Source organism: Poecilia formosa, unplaced genomic scaffold (genome assembly GCF_000485575.1).
Source record: "Poecilia formosa unplaced genomic scaffold, Poecilia_formosa-5.1.2 Scaffold27, whole genome shotgun sequence".
In the NCBI taxonomy this organism is placed as follows: Eukaryota; Metazoa; Chordata; class Actinopteri; order Cyprinodontiformes; family Poeciliidae; genus Poecilia; species Poecilia formosa.
The window spans coordinates 1,402,985-1,420,212 of NW_006799966.1; the positions used below are offsets into that span (position 1 = coordinate 1,402,985).

At 37.6% G+C, this 17,228-nt stretch overlaps 1 protein-coding gene across 1 annotated transcript in view; it reads left to right on the plus strand.

Moving 5' to 3' along the window:
* Positions 1 to 17,228, plus strand: part of egfra (epidermal growth factor receptor a (erythroblastic leukemia viral (v-erb-b) oncogene homolog, avian)) — a 53,775-nt gene that overhangs the window by 1,231 nt on the left and 35,316 nt on the right. The gene's annotated exons all lie outside the window — the stretch shown is intronic.

The following is a 17,228-nucleotide window of genomic DNA, read 5'->3' on the forward strand; positions in this document are numbered from 1 at the left end:
ATCTCCTTTACTTTATTTACTCTTCAGTTGAAGAGAACTACACATGCTCGCTTTAGTTATTGGTTAACTTGCTTAGAATAGTTTTTTTATGTTTTACTTCTTTTATGCCTTAATCACAGACGACTTCAAACGTTTTGTTTCTTCTTAACATTTAGGTCAAACCAGATCAGAAAAAAATTATTATAACTGTTAAACTTACATAACTTCTCCTCAGAAACATTGATTAGATAAAATGTATGCAAATAGCTACCTTTAGTTTATTGTTAAAGGTAAATTTGATTTACATGTTTACTTGAAATTCTGTTCTCTGATGGCCCTGAAGCAGCAGGGTTTTGTCTAGTACTTAGCTATTTTTCATGTTTTGTCTATATGTTTTATATAATTGTAGTTGGTCTAAGTGAATCAGACTTCTTGAAGGCCAGATGTGAGGGGAGAAAGTGACCAGTAGTATTACTTTACTCCCTAATGACTGTAACTTCCTATTCTCATGAATCATAATGGTCCAACGCTCACATCGTCTCTGTGCTGTTTGTCCCAATGAGTGGATGAGCACGTTTCAGTTCCAGCAACACACATGAGCGTCTTTGCTCCAATCAATGTATGTCATATATTTATTTATATACTTATTAACCATAACCATTGTAAGCATATTTGTGAGCAAAAAGGACAGTCCTCTCTGTCTTACTTGTGGGAAGACAGCTTATATCTCAAGCAGCAACATGTCTCCCACCATAAATAATAAATTAGGAATTTTATTAAGACCAGATGAGGTGAATAATGAGCAGCTGTACCGACAGACATGTTGCACTATTTGGTTTATTGCTGTTCTGGGGCAGGACAGATGTTTCCATGTGGCAAATATCCTCAGTGTCCAGTTTGATGTTAAACCTCCTCCATGTTGCATGTTGTAAATCTTGCTATACGGTTCCTTAACAGAGAACCGAAGAAATATTGGTGTGCATTAAAAATGGTAGGAGCTGAAATGCAGCTCAGTGTATTTTTGGGTTTGCACCTGATAGCAAACTGTTTATATATAATTTCTATTTTATCATAGATGAGAAGTGAATTCTTATAGCATTTGTTTAATATGGTTATATTTTGAGAGAGTTCTGCTTTGCAAATAGGGTAGAGCTTGATTTTGAGAGTATTTCTAAATCTGAGATGGATTTTTACAACTTATGGGTTGCAGTCACAGCCGGTTTGAGTCTGCTTCTAGGAAAATCCAACATACTTTACAGACGTTCCCAAGCATCTAAAACAGAAGAACTCAAGTTCAAAACATAATCCTACACTTCTACTTGTTCTTGTCAAATCAGATGTTTTTGTACCTGTTTGCACTTATCTTGTGTGTTTAATAAGCGGGGCATTTTTTCAGCTCATGACAAAGAAATAAATATCGTAGGGTGTTTGAAGAAACAACAAAATGGCTGGTGTGGCTCCCTTTTTGCTGTCTTCCGCAACAGAAAGAACCATGGTGAAGATTATACCTTTAAAATCTGGTGTAACTCAATCCACCCACCTTCAGTCAGTATGACTTTGTTGTTTATTTGCTCTCCGTCTCTTAATTGCAGTAGGCGTCCTGAGCGTTTTTCAATCAATCGATAACATTTGAAGAGTTTGAAGCAGATTTCTTAGTAAAAAAACAAGTATCTAAGAAATAATTGTCAAAACATTTAACACTCCACTTTACTTTCTTTTGTATTGCTGGTATTTTAAAGCTATTTGTACAACTCTGCTGTTGTAGTGATAATTTTCATGTGAACAAAATATCCTTTTCTATTCTGTCATGTCATGACTACAAACTTCAATGCATTTCATTGGGGCTTTATGTAGACAGACAGTTTGATTTAGGTCTGAACTTTAACTAGGTCAATTTTGTGAGGTTGGAACGGGCCATTAGGCCCATTCTGCTGTTCTGCTGAATGTGCATCTCTATCTTAAGTATTTTGCAGCCTCTGTTTTTCTTCCTGGATTATCCTGTATATATCTCCATCCATCTTCTTCACCAGTGCTAGCTTTCCACTGCACATAGCAGTATGTAAATCATAAAGTTTAGTTTTGGTTACATCCATTCAGAGCACCTTCTGCCACATGCTTGCTCTGTCTCTTGCAAGCAGGGCCTTTTTATTTCTTTCTTTCTTTCAACAATAGACTTCTTCTTGCCCCTTTTCCATACAGGATAAATTTGAGGAAAACATTTATGTTTTCCTCAAATTTAACACACTCTTCAGTTCATCTCATCTTTATTTTATTTTGTAAGCGACACATCAAGCCTGTACGTGAATTAGTTCGACGTTACATCTGAGCCGGGCCAGACGTTCTCCCCACTGAAGTCCCTCTTGTCATGTGTGTGGTCGGACAGCATTCCACTGTGAGTGTCTTCAATTGAGTGTAAAAGCTCCTTTTTGTAGAAACAATCCTTACCTTGGGCTCTGGTATATTGAATTTATAAAATGTGGACAGGTCCATTGGGGTTATTTGATTAGTCTATTTCTGACTGGAGTGGAACTGGTAGTGATTGCTGCATTTTGTTCCTATGAGAAGTGTTTTACCAGTAGAAAGCTGCTAAAGTGGTGATTATCCTGCCTCTGCCAAAAAGTTTACCTGTGAATGATCAGACTAGTCACATGAGCTTGTTTAAGATAAATCAGTAATTCCTAATGCTTGAAGCATGATTTGGGTAAGTGTAGCCTGCTGATGCCAGTATGTTTTGTCTAAATTAGTTAGTTGAATGAAATTTAAAGATGGTACAAGTTTCATTAAGCTTTACATATTCTCTTTTGTTAAATGTTGAGCTGATTCATGGCAGAAGTTTCCAGCTCGAAGCACAATTCAACATTTCAGCTAAGTGTTTTTCCTGGTGTGGTCAGTTAGAGTCTTAAAAAACCCTCTTCTTTCATCGGTCCATCTGTTTTTTTCCCAGCTTCCCTATAAACCATGCCTTTTTCCATTCATTAAAGCCAATCTCCTAAGAGCGATAGTGAAGTGCAGCTTGTGATCCAGTGTAATCTTAGACCCACAAGAGGTCCTGCTGGTGCTGATGCTACTGCAACTTCAGTTTCCTGTCCCTCTGACGAACAAACCAGACTTACATCTGCTGCAGCCATTGTTGGGGAAGAAAGGATTTTTTTGTTGAAACTGTGGGGGATGGAGTGTGATTTCTGGTCATCCTCAGCGTAGCTTTGAGAACTTGCATCAAGTCTGAGTGGTAGTAATTTTATAGAACTGCTGGCAAGGTGCAGGTTTTCAAGACAATAGTGGCTTTGTAGAGAGCAGGTCATCTGGCATCAGTGATACTTTGCAGAGCAGCACAGATCCGCAACCTGATGCAGACACACCTGAAAGCGGGTATGCAGGTCAATCTGCATCAACAGTTTCATTATTTCGCTTCCTTTTCACTGTTAGGAGATTTTGAAAAACAGTGAATCAAGTGTAAGTCAAGTGACACTGCACTTATTCACGTGTTAATTGTTTGTCTGGTTGCACTTCAGTAGTTTGTATACCTCCAGCATGGAATAAGTGAGTGAATATGTAGTTACTCATTGAACAGATTTGCTCCCTTTGTTTGTTCATGGTAACAAAGTCATCCGCAGCATTTATGGCCTTTCCACGATCGTCCGGTTGTGTCAAGTGGAAAGAGACCCAGCCGTCTAGGCTGGAAAAAAAGGCCCTGTGCTATCTTCTCATCAGCTTTAGTCTTGTGTTAACAGGAAAAACATCCTACATCTAATTAAATTAATAACCCTCTGTGTGAGGGGAATGTTTTTGCTTTTGAGAAAGAGATTCTTTTACTCGCAGGCATATTTTTATTGCATGCCAATGTACTGTTAAATAATAATATTTCTTAAAACATAAGTTCCCTTTTTACTGTAGGAATAACTCCTGATGAAAAGCTCTGATACAAAATAAAGCTCTGATACAAAATCTACTGCTTTTGATTTTAAGCAATGCATTACTAAATGAGGTAAATCTATGATTGCTTATTTGCCGCAGATTGAAAGATTAAAGAAGAAATATTTAGCCCATCAGGAAGAGGTGAATGAAATCAAAAAGCTTGTTTAAAACCTTTATCTATAAAATAACAATAGCAACAACAATATTGCAGTGTCATGTTAAACTGTCAGTATATCTTCTACACATTTTGCTAATCGTAGCTTTAAAATAGCCTTACTGTTATAGTCATGACTGTTGGCTATCTTTGTATCCAAAATCATTGCTCTCTGTCTGTTCCCAAAGTAACATTTTGTTCTTGCATGAATGTTTAAAAGTGAAAGCTAAAAAGATTTCTGCATGCTTGTCATAGTTATGCAAATATTTCTTATTTAGGTTACTTTAGGACAGAATTTAGAGGCTAAAAAATATACCATTTTAACTTATTTTACTGTGGGTTAAAAAGACTAAGACTTACAGCAGTGAAATAACCATTAAAAAAGATCCGCTAAGCTACAAATATGTCTTTTACTACTAAATGTAAATGCAAACACACGATTTTCTCAAACTTGTATGACAAATGGAAAAGGGTAGTAGCCCTCTTTGAGCCAGCTGACAAACAGTGTGTAGCAGCAGGTTGAAGAAGGGAGGGACTGCATTATTCTATACTTTATGCACTTGGTCACTCTGAACTTCACTTACCTGTGTAGGAAGGTTGTCATAGAAGCTGTAACTTTTAAATTGTCAGTATACTTTCTTACCAATAACTGTCCCAGGCTGTTTTTGGTATTCTGATTTCAAGCCATGTTTTAAATATTACTAACTACGCAATTAACTACTACTTTGATATTAATTCATGAAAATGAAATGGGTTGTAGTTCTACACAGAAGACAAAGGCAAGTCTTGATTTTTTTTAGTGCTCTGCACTGCTACAAATGTTGAAATATTTTAATTTAGGACAAAGCTTTGCAGTCGATTCACGCTCGTTCTTATGGTTTCTAATGTTTAACGTTAGTTTGCAGTAACGGCAGATATTTTTTATTATTTGTGGTAATTATAGAATCGCATTTCTTTCCCATGAACAAATATGTTTTATTTGCATTAAAACATACTTTATATGGATGAACAGTGTTGGCGAGCTAATTAAAGTGAAGAAAACCCGGAAAATTGGGGGAGGAGGTGCAAAAACAAAACATCAGACAGAAGTTTTTTCATATTTTTGATTGTTTAAATGTCCATCAAAGAGAGCCTATATCCTGCTGCTTTTAGCTACCGCTGCTTCAATGGAAGCATCCAAACTGCAGGTGAGAGGCTCTCCCCATTATCCCGCGGACCTCCTGTCGGTCTGTCATCTCCTCGCGTGACCCACAGGTCGCTCTGAGGAGCAGAGCTACAATGTGCGCTCGCCTGCAGAAGAAATCCCCTACAGGGAGGAGAACAATGGCTTCACAAACAAACCTCCATCCTAGAGTATTTCAGAAGAAACCATTGTTTGAAGGGTGGTGCCTGATTATTGAAACTGGCTTGCCTAATGCGGATTAGCATGTTTTCGGATTACTTCTTATTAACAGTTTAATTTTTTTCCATGGATATTTTAAACTTAATTTTTCCAGTTTACATTAAAAAAAAATAAAAAAAAAATAAAAAAAACGGGATTTGCATACTCTCCTCATTAGTTTGGAGGACTTTCCTACTTCAGATAAAGAAGCCCCGTTATGCAGTTTTAGGAGGTTTTGACTCATGAGGGTGACAAAATTATAGTCTGTTGTAAAGAAGTTTCCACACTACTTCTCTTATGCCTAAGATCAAAGACAGACATGGAGATTTAACTGTTATTTCCACTGAGGTAAAATGGCTTGACTCAACTTGAAATTTCTTCAGACAGTGCAGGATTTTGTAAACCCGAGTGCAGAGATATGTTTGATTAAAAAAAAACAAAAAACAAACTCAACTTTGTGTACCTTTCTAAATGAATCCTGATCAGACTTGTCTACACATCACATTTAACACCCAGATGCCCATTAAGATAATGTTTTCTCCTCAACTGTTATTAAGGCATTACATGCTTCACTACAAAGGTGTGGTCAAATGTCAATCAAGATCCTCTCTTTTTCAGTAATCACGGAAACTGAGGTTGTTCAGAGAGTTAATGAGCCAAATACAAAAAAAAAAGAGAAAGGTCTTGCTTCAGGGGATGGATAACAAAAACCAGACAAAATAAGACTGCATTTTGTAATGAGCTTTTACAAATATGACAACTTTCAAATACTGCACAAAAACCCAGATGTTAATCGGAAGCCTGTAGTACTTCACTGGATTTTAGATCAGACACCCTGTTCCATCTTTAAACGGTCAGAGTCAGAGTCCAAAACAAGTTCTCAGCTTACACTTCCTATTGTGTTGGGCTTCTCCAATAGAAGTGTCTCTTACACAAAATTCTAAGACTGAAAATTAATCAGCATAAATACAGGCTTTCAAACTCACTTCCAGATTGGATAATGACATGCTACCAAGACAGACAATGCGTCAAAGAGAAAGAAAAGGAAAAAAAAACAAAAAAAAAAAACAGTTTCACACATGACTGCAGAAGCCCAAATCTTTGGACAAAAGGCTTTTTATTTAGGTCTTTGTTGTCTCCTTTGACACTGGCTTATCTGTCTTCCTTGACCTTAACTTGCCTTGTAGACATGACTGTGTCAACAGAGAGGAGAAAGAAAGAAAATCCTGTTAGCTGAAAGTTACAATGGTTAGAAGGCAAAAAGACATTCAGATGGCATTAAGAGTGTATTTAAGTTGATATATCACCAAAGAAACAAGACCGAGAATGGTTGAGAAAATCAAAATAACACCGCAAAAGGCAATGACAACTACTATTTCTACCTGCTTGTGACAAAGTAATTAGTTTGACTAATGAGCACAAAAGCTTGGGTTTATATGGTTGCTGGATTAAAGCAGCCATATAATTTTCACCTGTTCCTGGAAATATTTCTCAGATATTTAATGTCACACTCACTTAGTGTGGAGATTTTGGTATTCCCCTATTTATTTTGTTCATGGCCAGCTATTTGTCACATGTAATATAACTTTTGGAGTTGTAGGATTATTAAATTGTGTTCTCGACATTTATACCACAGTTTCTGCCATTTTCAAAATTCATTTTCAAAATTTTCAAAGTTTAAAGTTCTAGGAACATATCCCCGAATCTATTAAAGTCAATTTGGGTTCCCTTTGTAGACGTGCCAAATTGCCATCAAAAAACGTTATCCAGTCTGACTAGTAAATCTTAATGTGTAAACTGAATTTGCAATGGTCGCAGTTTTGTGGCCACTTTACTATGATGAAGTTTTAACCTACCAACACTCATTTTGTTGCTGTATTTAGTTTAACTCCCCTAGTTTGAATATAAAAAGCTTCAGATCCCCATGGCTGAACGTTTTTGAAATTGCTCTGTGGATTTCAACAACTCCACTGAGCTCTGAATTAATTTCCTAGTGGGACTTTGAGCAGAACATCTTTATTACAGTGTTTTGTTTTGGGTTTTTTCATAAGTGAAGTCAGGCACACATAAAATAAACAAATAAAACGTTAATCATGATCAAAATAATAACACTAAAGAGAACTGTACTCTCATTTTCTCATTTGCAGGGTCATAACCAATAAACCTGTTATTGCAACAGCCTGAGTTGTTAGTTGAGACCACACATTTTAAGTGTGTAACCAAGTACTTCATCATATTACAGCTCTGTGCCACTTAAAGCATCATTAGATGGCCATTGTCTGCAACTGTACTTTAATTTCATAACAAATCACTTGAAGCTTAATGGCTGTGTGACTAGTGGGAAAACTGGAAGGGTTGAAATGCTCTAGAGTGTATTGTTGGAGTTGAGCCAGGAAGTAAGGATTAGCCCTTTGGACCCGCAATATATCCACTACATCAACAACCTCCCCCTGAGCTGATTAACTAGCAACCTGGCGTTTTAGTTTTTTAATATGTATCCACTGGATTTATTTATATCTGAACATTATTGCAATGATCAGGTGCCAAGAAGATTTGCAAAAGATTAAAAACTCTGAAAACCATATTGGATTTTCAGGTCAATGGAGACTTCAACAGCTGAGTGAATTGGATTTATTTAACCGTTGAGGCTGGGTTTTTGAAGTTCAGGTATGAGTGGGAGACAAATTAAATGAGGAAAAAGTTGTAGGGTTTTGTTTTTTTTTGTTCTGCCTAATTCCCCTTTTCGGGGTGAGAGGTCACCAGAAAGTAATTTACTCAGAAGTAAAGGCCCCAGTTGTTCTTAACGGTCAACCTAATCCTGTGATTAAAAAAAAAAAAGGAAGCAATTTTAGAATGATGAAGGTGGCCTCCTCTAGGGTGATGTTTAAGAAGATTATTAGTTATGTAGAATGACTGAAGGTCTGTACATCCTTTGGACGTCAATGACTTTTCATTCCTCCTACATTGTACTCAGAAAAATACATTTTTAGTGGAGAGGTGATACTGAACTGTTTTATAACTCTGGTCAATTGTGTACTCAGAGGAGAACAAATAAATTAAATGACTGAAGTGACCAGCATATCAATGAAGGTTTTATGTCCTTATTGTACTATAAAGATTAATTATAAGGGAAGCCACATATCTCCCCACACAGTTGTCTTTCATGGGATATTTCTTACCAGCCTTCTGTAAATTTGTACGCACCTTGAGAACATTTTAAACCTGCTTTCACAACCAATGATCTGCTGTTAAAGGAAGGAGGCTCTCTGGTAGCAATAAATTATGTACATGTAAGCAGGAAGTCGCTAGTAGCTCTTTTGTTTTGATCCGTTATCTGATTCAAATGTAATTTAGAACTACAATTAATGGAGATAAGGTTCTTTTTATCCTATTGTTCATTTCCAAAACGCATCACAAGGGATTACGAGGCCACAAGATGCAGTGCCCCCAGTGGGATCTGGGTCAGCTCAGGGAGCCGTTTCCAATGAAATATCCAAAGGGAAACGCCCAAAAGGCTTTCTAATCACATGCCTGATTGACAACAAGTGGGAAAACAGCTCTACTTCGATCTCCCTATGGATGGCTGAGCTTCTCACCGTATCTCCAAGGCTGAGCAATGAGACTGCTTGAATGCAAGATCTTGTTTATAGATAAGCCTGTAAATCAAGAGCTTTGCCTTTTGGCTTGCTCCTTCATCGCAACAACAGACAGACGCATTCCTGCAGACAATGCCAGGATTCATCAGGTTGAGGATTTAAATCCAACTTCAACAAACACATTACAGTGCCATTTGGCAAGGCTCTTGATGCCAAGTAGCTTACTGAGGTGCTAATCAATGTGTGAGCATTTTCACTGATCCATGACCTGAAGGGAGCAGTCCACGTTTTTTTTTTTTTCTTTTTTCTGGTGGAGTGAGCTAATGATATAATATACGGCTGGTTTTATCACACCATCATACTTTATAGGTAGAGATAACCTGAAAATGTTGGATGGGGTCTGTTTACCCTGACATCTCCTTCCTGTTGATACAGAAGTAAGGGCAGTCTCACAGTTATATAAAAACATCTTTGGAAGCAGGCTTTCCATTTGAGACATGTCTTTTCTTCTATTTTTAAATAATTTTGATGTGCTTTGCCTGAAAAACTGAATATGGAAATAGTACTTGATGTGCCAGTCACACTGATAATCTAATCATTTTAATTTTGACAGTATTGTAACATATCTGATGAGAGATCCAATCTGTTCACATTAAAAATGGCAAAAGGCTGAAAGTTTTTTCCTCAACAAAGACAGATTGGTGCAGTTTAACCTTTAACCGAATTTTAGTGTTGCAGAGGTTATGAATCCTTGCTTGTACTTTGACTGTCAAGGATTCACTGTGTATTTCATAGACACTTCATCCAAGCCAGGGTCCTTGTGTTCAGCAGTGTAGCTGATAGTGAGAAAAGGGGTTTTGTCTGCCAAGTCTCTTGCCTTTGATGACTGACGGAAAGCAGCCCAGCCTTTGCCTGAGCTAAATGCCTCAGTGTGTTTCTAGTTAAGAGGGTGGCCTTGAAACAACAACCCTCCTCAGTCATAATTATCTTAAACAAGCATTAGACATCATTGTGAGGATGTGCTAAACATGCGTGATGTGCCCTTTTGTTTTCTCCTTTTGGTCAACAGCATATCAACTCGCACATTAACAATGGATGCAATTTGAGCTTTGGGGTGAGGTGCTAGCTGCAAAGCCTGTACAACCTTATGTCATTCTGTTCTATTCACACCGCAGCCGAATGTGTGTGTGTGTGTGTGTGTGTGTGTGTGTGTGTGTTTTTTTCTTTCTGTTTTACAGGTTCTTATGAATTTTACTAGAACTCCACAGGGGCAGGCAAGCTTGGCAGCGGTACTCTGTAGCATTTCAGACATTTTCATTGTATTTGTCATCATTCTGTTTCCAAGCTTTTCCTGTTCTTAATAAATTGCTCATGTTTTAGATGAGAACAACAGAACATCTAACACAAAACGGTTCTAAGACACTAGAAATTATGTAATGTTCCCCTCTCCACATAATCCTTCCCCTTGAACTCTATCAGTTTCTGACTCTTGGCCTCTGCCAGGATCAAGGAGGAAGAATTTACTCAGCAGTGGATTTGCCGGCCCAATGATGTGCAAAGTTTTTTCTTTAAGTGGTGAGTAACGTCTGACCAGCAGTGAGGTTTAATACCCCAAACCCCAGGGCTTTTGTGCTATATTCCTTTTATGGGATCACTCTGGGTTTCTTTAAACATGACTAAGGTATAAATTAACAGTTTGGTTGGCAAGCGACAATCTGAAACATTGGTTAGATCTACACAGAAAGGGACCAGTCACTTATCGGGCTAAAAATAAGAAGCTCTTGAGTAGAAAGGCTGCCTCAGAGAGTGTCTATCTCATAGTTGAAGTGAGAGTTATCTTTCCTCCTTGTTCGAGTGCTCCAACTTCACCCCATCGGTTCACGCTGGGAATGCTTAAACCAACAGGGAATTCCCAAATTACAGCTGCATTCTCCTTCTAGAATAATGTGTGAAATGTGTGGGTCGTTACACTTTTGTGGTTGGTGGGATTTTTTTTTTCTGTTTCTTTCCATTCTGTTCTTCTTTTCCAGGCATGGCTCACTGGTGGTTGCTGGAATGAGAGTTTTAAGGAGGGGGTGTATAGACTTGGCGTTGCACAGCACGTACGCCCACTACATTTCTAGTCTTCCCTTCAGTCTTCCTGTGGGAGTAAGAAGAGTAAAGTTTTAATAGAGGAAGGAGTAAAAGAAAAAAAAAAATACAAGTGTTTGGTGAAGGGGCGTGGCGTCTTGGCTAGGATGGACTTCAAATGGAAGAATGCCTGGACATTGAAGAGGAAGTGGTTGAATGTTGGAACATGCTGCAGAGATGGTGGCTGCTTTATTGTACTTCCAATGTAAGTTAAGAGAACCAGCAGGCAGATTGTATGGTGATTTTTATACAACAATAATGAACTTTCCAGCAAAGAATGATGGAGAATTGTTTGATTAAAACTCGATTATTTAAGCCAGGGATCATTTCACGTCACACTGAAATGATCCNGTTTAATATGGTTATATTTTGAGAGAGTTCTGCTTTGCAAATAGGGTAGAGCTTGATTTTGAGAGTATTTCTAAATCTGAGATGGATTTTTACAACTTATGGGTTGCAGTCACAGCCGGTTTGAGTCTGCTTCTAGGAAAATCCAACATACTTTACAGACGTTCCCAAGCATCTAAAACAGAAGAACTCAAGTTCAAAACATAATCCTACACTTCTACTTGTTCTTGTCAAATCAGATGTTTTTGTACCTGTTTGCACTTATCTTGTGTGTTTAATAAGCGGGGCATTTTTTCAGCTCATGACAAAGAAATAAATATCGTAGGGTGTTTGAAGAAACAACAAAATGGCTGGTGTGGCTCCCTTTTTGCTGTCTTCCGCAACAGAAAGAACCATGGTGAAGATTATACCTTTAAAATCTGGTGTAACTCAATCCACCCACCTTCAGTCAGTATGACTTTGTTGTTTATTTGCTCTCCGTCTCTTAATTGCAGTAGGCGTCCTGAGCGTTTTTCAATCAATCGATAACATTTGAAGAGTTTGAAGCAGATTTCTTAGTAAAAAAACAAGTATCTAAGAAATAATTGTCAAAACATTTAACACTCCACTTTACTTTCTTTTGTATTGCTGGTATTTTAAAGCTATTTGTACAACTCTGCTGTTGTAGTGATAATTTTCATGTGAACAAAATATCCTTTTCTATTCTGTCATGTCATGACTACAAACTTCAATGCATTTCATTGGGGCTTTATGCAGACAGTTTTATTTAGGTCTGAACTTTAACTAGGTCAATTTTGTGAGGTTGGAACGGGCCATTAGGCCCATTCTGCTGTTCTGCTGAATGTGCATCTCTATCTTAAGTATTTTGCAGCCTCTGTTTTTCTTCCTGGATTATCCTGTATATATCTCCATCCATCTTCTTCACCAGTGCTAGCTTTCCACTGCACATAGCAGTATGTAAATCATAAAGTTTAGTTTTGGTTACATCCATTCAGAGCACCTTCTGCCACATGCTTGCTCTGTCTCTTGCAAGCAGGGCCTTTTTATTTCTTTCTTTCTTTCAACAATAGACTTCTTCTTGCCCCTTTTCCATACAGGATAAATTTGAGGAAAACATTTATGTTTTCCTCAAATTTAACACACTCTTCAGTTCATCTCATCTTTATTTTATTTTATAAGCGACACATCAAGCCTGTACGTGAATTAGTTCGACGTTACATCTGAGCCGGGCCAGACGTTCTCCCCACTGAAGTCCCTCTTGTCATGTGTGTGGTCGGACAGCATTCCACTGTGAGTGTCTTCAATTGAGTGTAAAAGCTCCTTTTTGTAGAAACAATCCTTGCCTTGGGCTCTGGTATATTGAATTTATAAAATGTGGACAGGTCCATTGGGGTTATTTGATTAGTCTATTTCTGACTGGAGTGGAACTGGTAGTGATTGCTGCATTTTGTTCCTATGAGAAGTGTTTTACCAGTAGAAAGCTGCTAAAGTGGTGATTATCCTGCCTCTGCCAAAAAGTTTACCTGTGAATGATCAGACTAGTCACATGAGCTTGTTTAAGATAAATCAGTAATTCCTAATGCTTGAAGCATGATTTGGGTAAGTGTAGCCTGCTGATGCCAGTATGTTTTGTCTAAATTAGTTAGTTGAATGAAATTTAAAGATGGTACACGTTTCATTAAGCTTTACATATTCTCTTTTGTTAAATGTTGAGCTGATTCATGGCAGAAGTTTCCAGCTCGAAGCACAATTCAACATTTCAGCTAAGTGTTTTTCCTGGTGTGGTCAGTTAGAGTCTTAAAAAACCCTCTTCTTTCATCGGTCCATCTGTTTTTTTCCCAGCTTCCCTATAAACCATGCCTTTTTCCATTCATTAAAGCCAATCTCCTAAGAGCGATAGTGAAGTGCAGCTTGTGATCCAGTGTAATCTTAGACCCACAAGAGGTCCTGCTGGTGCTGATGCTACTGCAACTTCAGTTTCCTGTCCCTCTGACGAACAAACCAGACTTACATCTGCTGCAGCCATTGTTGGGGAAGAAAGGATTTTTTTGTTGAAACTGTGGGGGATGGAGTGTGATTTCTGGTCATCCTCAGCGTAGCTTTGAGAACTTGCATCAAGTCTGAGTGGTAGTAATTTTATAGAACTGCTGGCAAGGTGCAGGTTTTCAAGACAATAGTGGCTTTGTAGAGAGCAGGTCATCTGGCATCAGTGATACTTTGCAGAGCAGCACAGATCCGCAACCTGATGCAGACACACCTGAAAGCGGGTATGCAGGTCAATCTGCATCAACAGTTTCATTATTTCGCTTCCTTTTCACTGTTAGGAGATTTTGAAAAACAGTGAATCAAGTGTAAGTCAAGTGACACTGCACTTATTCACGTGTTAATTGTTTGTCTGGTTGCACTTCAGTAGTTTGTATACCTCCAGCATGGAATAAGTGAGTGAATATGTAGTTACTCATTGAACAGATTTGCTCCCTTTGTTTGTTCATGGTAACAAAGTCATCCGCAGCATTTATGGCCTTTCCACGATCGTCCGGTTGTGTCAAGTGGAAAGAGACCCAGCCGTCTAGGCTGGAAAAAAAGGCCCTGTGCTATCTTCTCATCAGCTTTAGTCTTGTGTTAACAGGAAAAACATCCTACATCTAATTAAATTAATAACCCTCTGTGTGAGGGGAATGTTTTTGCTTTTGAGAAAGAGATTCTTTTACTCGCAGGCATATTTTTATTGCATGCCAATGTACTGTTAAATAATAATATTTCTTAAAACATAAGTTCCCTTTTTACTGTAGGAATAACTCCTGATGAAAAGCTCTGATACAAAATAAAGCTCTGATACAAAATCTACTGCTTTTGATTTTAAGCAATGCATTACTAAATGAGGTAAATCTATGATTGCTTATTTGCCGCAGATTGAAAGATTAAAGAAGAAATATTTAGCCCATCAGGAAGAGGTGAATGAAATCAAAAAGCTTGTTTAAAACCTTTATCTATAAAATAACAATAGCAACAACAATATTGCAGTGTCATGTTAAACTGTCAGTATATCTTCTACACATTTTGCTAATCGTAGCTTTAAAATAGCCTTACTGTTATAGTCATGACTGTTGGCTATCTTTGTATCCAAAATCATTGCTCTCTGTCTGTTCCCAAAGTAACATTTTGTTCTTGCATGAATGTTTAAAAGTGAAAGCTAAAAAGATTTCTGCATGCTTGTCATAGTTATGCAAATATTTCTTATTTAGGTTACTTTAGGACAGAATTTAGAGGCTAAAAAATATACCATTTTAACTTATTTTACTGTGGGTTAAAAAGACTAAGACTTACAGCAGTGAAATAACCATTAAAAAAGATCCGCTAAGCTACAAATATGTCTTTTACTACTAAATGTAAATGCAAACACACGATTTTCTCAAACTTGTATGACAAATGGAAAAGGGTAGTAGCCCTCTTTGAGCCAGCTGACAAACAGTGTGTAGCAGCAGGTTGAAGAAGGGAGGGACTGCATTATTCTATACTTTATGCACTTGGTCACTCTGAACTTCACTTACCTGTGTAGGAAGGTTGTCATAGAAGCTGTAACTTTTAAATTGTCAGTATACTTTCTTACCAATAACTGTCCCAGGCTGTTTTTGGTATTCTGATTTCAAGCCATGTTTTAAATATTACTAACTACGCAATTAACTACTACTTTGATATTAATTCATGAAAATGAAATGGGTTGTAGTTCTACACAGAAGACAAAGGCAAGTCTTGATTTTTTTTAGTGCTCTGCACTGCTACAAATGTTGAAATATTTTAATTTAGGACAAAGCTTTGCAGTCGATTCACGCTCGTTCTTATGGTTTCTAATGTTTAACGTTAGTTTGCAGTAACGGCAGATATTTTTTATTATTTGTGGTAATTATAGAATCGCATTTCTTTCCCATGAACAAATATGTTTTATTTGCATTAAAACATACTTTATATGGATGAACAGTGTTGGCGAGCTAATTAAAGTGAAGAAAACCCGGAAAATTGGGGGAGGAGGTGCAAAAACAAAACATCAGACAGAAGTTTTTTCATATTTTTGATTGTTTAAATGTCCATCAAAGAGAGCCTATATCCTGCTGCTTTTAGCTACCGCTGCTTCAATGGAAGCATCCAAACTGCAGGTGAGAGGCTCTCCCCATTATCCCGCGGACCTCCTGTCGGTCTGTCATCTCCTCGCGTGACCCACAGGTCGCTCTGAGGAGCAGAGCTACAATGTGCGCTCGCCTGCAGAAGAAATCCCCTACAGGGAGGAGAACAATGGCTTCACAAACAAACCTCCATCCTAGAGTATTTCAGAAGAAACCATTGTTTGAAGGGTGGTGCCTGATTATTGAAACTGGCTTGCCTAATGCGGATTAGCATGTTTTCGGATTACTTCTTATTAACAGTTTAATTTTTTTCCATGGATATTTTAAACTTAATTTTTCCAGTTTACATTAAAAAAAAATAAAAAAAAAATAAAAAAAACGGGATTTGCATACTCTCCTCATTAGTTTGGAGGACTTTCCTACTTCAGATAAAGAAGCCCCGTTATGCAGTTTTAGGAGGTTTTGACTCATGAGGGTGACAAAATTATAGTCTGTTGTAAAGAAGTTTCCACACTACTTCTCTTATGCCTAAGATCAAAGACAGACATGGAGATTTAACTGTTATTTCCACTGAGGTAAAATGGCTTGACTCAACTTGAAATTTCTTCAGACAGTGCAGGATTTTGTAAACCCGAGTGCAGAGATATGTTTGATTAAAAAAAAACAAAAAACAAACTCAACTTTGTGTACCTTTCTAAATGAATCCTGATCAGACTTGTCTACACATCACATTTAACACCCAGATGCCCATTAAGATAATGTTTTCTCCTCAACTGTTATTAAGGCATTACATGCTTCACTACAAAGGTGTGGTCAAATGTCAATCAAGATCCTCTCTTTTTCAGTAATCACGGAAACTGAGGTTGTTCAGAGAGTTAATGAGCCAAATACAAAAAAAAAAGAGAAAGGTCTTGCTTCAGGGGATGGATAACAAAAACCAGACAAAATAAGACTGCATTTTGTAATGAGCTTTTACAAATATGACAACTTTCAAATACTGCACAAAAACCCAGATGTTAATCGGAAGCCTGTAGTACTTCACTGGATTTTAGATCAGACACCCTGTTCCATCTTTAAACGGTCAGAGTCAGAGTCCAAAACAAGTTCTCAGCTTACACTTCCTATTGTGTTGGGCTTCTCCAATAGAAGTGTCTCTTACACAAAATTCTAAGACTGAAAATTAATCAGCATAAATACAGGCTTTCAAACTCACTTCCAGATTGGATAATGACATGCTACCAAGACAGACAATGCGTCAAAGAGAAAGAAAAGGAAAAAAAAACAAAAAAAAAAAACAGTTTCACACATGACTGCAGAAGCCCAAATCTTTGGACAAAAGGCTTTTTATTTAGGTCTTTGTTGTCTCCTTTGACACTGGCTTATCTGTCTTCCTTGACCTTAACTTGCCTTGTAGACATGACTGTGTCAACAGAGAGGAGAAAGAAAGAAAATCCTGTTAGCTGAAAGTTACAATGGTTAGAAGGCAAAAAGACATTCAGATGGCATTAAGAGTGTATTTAAGTTGATATATCACCAAAGAAACAAGACCGAGAATGGTTGAGAAAATCAAAATAACACCGCAAAAGGCAATGACAACTACTATT